A 4705-nucleotide genomic window follows, 5' to 3' on the forward strand; every position below is an offset into this window, starting at 1 on the left:
AGCAGTGGCCACAGGACTGGAAAAGATCAATTTTCATTCCAATCCCAAAAAAAGGCAATCCCAAAGAATGCTCAAACTACCACACGATTGCACTCATCTCACATGCTAGTACAGTAATGCTCAAATTCTGCAAGCCAGGCTTCAGCAATATGTGAACCGTGAACTTCCAGATGTTCAAGCTGGTTTTAGAAAAGGCAGAGGAACAGAGATCAAATTGCCAACATCCGCTGGATCATCGAAAAAGCGAGTTCCAGAAAAACATCTATTTCTGCTTTATTGACTACACCAAAGCCTTTGACTGTGTGGATCACAATAAACTGTGGAAAATTCTGAAAGAGATGGGAATACCAGACCACCTGACCTGCCTGTTGAGAAACCTATATGCAGGTCAAGAAGCAATAGTTAGAACTGGACATGGAACAACAGACTGGTTCCAAATAGGAAAAGGAGTATGTCAAGGCTGTATATTGTCACTCTGCTTATTTAACTTATATGCAGAGTACATCATGAGAAACTCTGGGCTGGAAGAAACACAAGCTGGAATCAAGATTGCAGGGAGAAATATCAATAACAGATATGCAGATGACACCACCCTTATGGCAGAAAGTGAAGAGGAACTAAAAAGCCTCTTGATGAAAGTGAAAGAGGAGAGTGGAAAAATTGGCTTAAAGCTCAACATTCAGAAAGCTAAGATCATGGCATCTGGTCCCATCACTTCATGGGAAATAGATGGGAAAACAGTGGAAACAGTGTCAGACTTTATTTTTTGGGGCTCCAAAATCATTGCAGATGGTGACTGCAGCCATGAAAGTAAAAGACGCTTACTCCTTGGAAGGAAAGTTATGACCAACCTGGACAGCATATTAAAAAGCAGAGACAATAGTTTGCCAATAAAGGTCTGTCTAGTCAAGGCTATGGGTTTTCCAGTGGTCATGTATGGATGTGAGAGTTGGACTATGAAGAAAGCTGAGCACCGAAAAAATGATGCTTTTTAATTGTGGTGTTGGAGAAGACTCCTGAGAGTCCCTTGGACTGCAAGGAGATCCAACCAGTCCATCCTAAAGGAGATCAGTCCTGGGTGTTCATTGGAAGGACTGATGCTGAAGCTGAAACTCCAATACTTTGGCCACCTGATGTGAAGCTGACTCATGGGAAAAGACCCTGATGCTGGGAGGGATTGGGGGCAGGAGGAGAAGGGGACGACAGAGGATAAGATGGCTGGATGGCATCACCGACTCGATGGACATGGGTTTGAGTAAAGTCTTGGAGTTGGTGATGGGCAGGGAGGCCTGGCGTGCTGCGATTTATGGAGTCGCAAAGAGTCGGACACGACTGAGCCACTGAACTGAACTGAACTGACTGATGAGTATATATATCATAGGCTTTAGGAACACAGAGAAAGAGATGATTGATTCTCATGTGGAAAGATAAGATGAAAAAATAAAAGTGAGATGGGAAATCCAGGACATGGGCATAGTAAATATGAAAGCACTGGTGATTATGATGTATTTAAAGAAAGATGAACAGAGTTGCCCTGAAACAAAGCATAGGAGAAAGAGAAGAGGGTTGCTATGAATTGCTGTAAAGGTAGTTTGTCATACCTAGGAAGAACCACTCTGTTTTTGCACAAAAAAATATCTTCAGGGATCTTCTAGAAAATTTGGATAGATTGCAGAACTGAGTCATTATCTTCAAAGCTTTTCTTGCCTTAAAATTTCTGCTTCGAGTGGCAAGTGTGAATTTAAAATTTCATAGAAAAAAGTAACTAAGCAACAAGATGGAACATGTTATGTCAAGAAATAATGGCATTTGGTTTAATATTTCATAACAGCATATATTGTGCTTAGGACTATATGGAACATACAAAAGTAACAGAATTTCATATTCTGAAAATTCACTCTGTGTGCATGTAACCTCACTAAACCTGTAAGAGTTTGCTCAAGCATTACTTGACAGTCAGAAAAAATGATATCATTTTCTTTCACAAACTCAAATGCAAAGCTTAAGTTATATGGGATCTAACTGAAGTGAAAAAGTCTTTCTATTTTGGTATATTTTTCTTTGAAAATTTAGAAATTTTGTGAGGTTAAAAAGAGTGCTGGCTATTGAAGGTGTATTAACCGAAAGTAGTAGAGGAGGAAGTCTTTTTCTTCCTCCCTCTGTCCCACTGTTCCTTCTTTCCACCCTTTTCCTTCCTTCAACAAGTATTTATTAAGTGCCTTGTATGTGCCAGGGCCTATGTTAGGTGCTGGGGGACAAACTGGGATTTTATAATACTGTATGATAAATAGTCTGGAAAAAAAAAAGAGTTTTCTAAAAGTATCTTTGAGGAGTCTCAACCCAGACTTGAGGTATGAGAAAAACATTAGAAAAAAGTTAACTTTAAGTAAAGTTAAAGTAAAGTAAGTAACTTTAAGTAATTTAACTTTAAGTGAATAATGAGAGATGGCAAAGATGGTTGAAGAGGAAACTTTGAATATTTAAAGGATTACTTACAGTTAGCTGACTTTTAAGTAGGTAATAAATTTATAAAACAAAAAACAATTCTTTAAATTTAATTTATAAATTTTGGAATAGTTTTCAGAAATATGTTAATCATAATATGACATCAGCAGTCATATTAGCTTGTGGTTACTAATTTGAATAAGCTCAGATTGAGCACACCAATTCCACCCCCTCCAAAGCAATCATTCTCATTTATTACCTGTTACTCAAATTTCCTTAAATGTAAAAATGTAATGGAAAAAACAGAACACGATATAACAGGCAACTCAAAGAGATGGATTACAGCTTCATATAAAGGTGTTATATAAGGCTTTTCTGGTAAAATAACATTTGAGCAGTGACCTGAAGGAAGTGAGAAAGAGAATCTTTTAGATATCTGTGGAGAATGCACTCCAGAAAAAGGGAACACCATGTGCAAAGGGCTTCTTTGGGCTCAGACAGTAAAGAATTCACCTGCAATGCAGGAGACCTGGATTCGATCCCAGGGTTGGGAAGATCCCCTAGAGAAGGGAAGAGAAACTCACTCCAGTATCCTTCCAGGAGAATCCCATGAACTGTATAGTCTATGGGGTCGCAAAGAGACATGACTGAGAGGCTTTCACTTTCACATGCAGAGAAGCTGTTCATGTATGTGCAAAATCATGCTTTCTGAAGGTTAAATATGCACATTTTAACATATTCAGTAAAAACAAAAAATATAAAAAAGAAATATAGGTAAAATGTGAGTAGGTGACAAGTGGGATATTAAAAAGAGTTGATTTAACACATCATACTGCCCCCTCTTCTCATAAAAAGGCTTGAAATGAGGAGCAAAGGAGCAAAGAAATACAGGACACACAGAAAACACCAAGATCATAGACTTAAATATACACCTCTCAATAATTATATGAAATACACATAGATTAAAGAACCTGATTAAAAGACTCAAATTATTAGGCAGGATTTTCATAAAATGAGCATAATCTACATGTTGCTTATAAGAAATACTTTAAAAACAGATATATAGAAACAGGCTTTAAGCTAAAGGACAGAAATATATATTTTCCCTTCAAATACTAAGCATAAGAAAGCTGATGTGAGTATCAGATGAAAGTGTCATAATCAAGAATCTAAATTAATCTTCAATGTGTCTGAATCTAACATCAAAGTTTCTAAGCTTTTTAAACCAAAAATTGTCAAAACTAAAAAGAAAATAAGTAAATCCACAATATTATTTGGGGATTTCAAGGAACCCTGTTTCAGAAATTGATAGCATGAGTTCATATAGATCATATAGTTAGTTATATAGAACAGTTAGTTAACACTATCAACCAAATTAACCTAACTGATATTTTCAGAACATTACCAAAAAAAAAAAAAAAACCCACACAAAACCCCAACAAACAAAATGTGGATTATTTTCAAATGATAAAATAATTTTCATGATATAGACCACATTTTGGGCCAGGTGAAAAGACCCCCAAAATTTCAAAGGATGAAAATAATACAAAGTGGATGTGAACATATGTAAAGACAATTAGGACAATTACCCTCCAATTCATTTTATGAAGCCAGCTTAATTTTAATAATTATATATACCAAAATTACATAAAGGTATTGCAAAAAAATTTCCAAGAAAAAATCTACAGGCTAATATCTCTCATGAATATAAATGCAGAAATGCTTAAAGTATAACCAATAGAAAATAGGAATAATAGGTTTTATACTAGGAATTCAAAATGGGTTCACATAGGAAAATCAATCAGTGTAATTCACAGAATGACAGATTGCAAGAAAACATCACATGAGCATTTCAATAGAACAGGAAAAGTATTTGTTAAATTCAATGACAATTTGTGATTTAAAAAAAAAAATCCCAGCAATAATCCAGGAGTGGAATAAAATTTCTTCAAACTTGTGAAGAATACCTATGAAAACGTTACAGTTGCCTGCAATGCAGGAGGCACAAGAGTTGCCAGTTGGCTACCTGGGTTGGGAAGATCCCCTGGAGCAGGACATGGCAACCCACTCCAGTATTCTTGCCTGGAGAATCCCATGGACAGAGGAGCCTGGCGGGCTACAGTCCGTAGGGTCACACAGAGTTGGACAGAACTGAAGCGACTGAGTAGGCTCACAGTGTCAAATTTAATTGTGAGCTAAGAACTGACAGGGTGGCCTGGTGTGTTGCAGCCCATGGGGTCTCAAAGAGTTGAATGTGACT

The sequence above is a fragment of the Cervus elaphus genome, chromosome 11, assembly GCF_910594005.1.
Source record: "Cervus elaphus chromosome 11, mCerEla1.1, whole genome shotgun sequence".
NCBI lineage: Eukaryota > Metazoa > Chordata > Mammalia > Artiodactyla > Cervidae > Cervus > Cervus elaphus.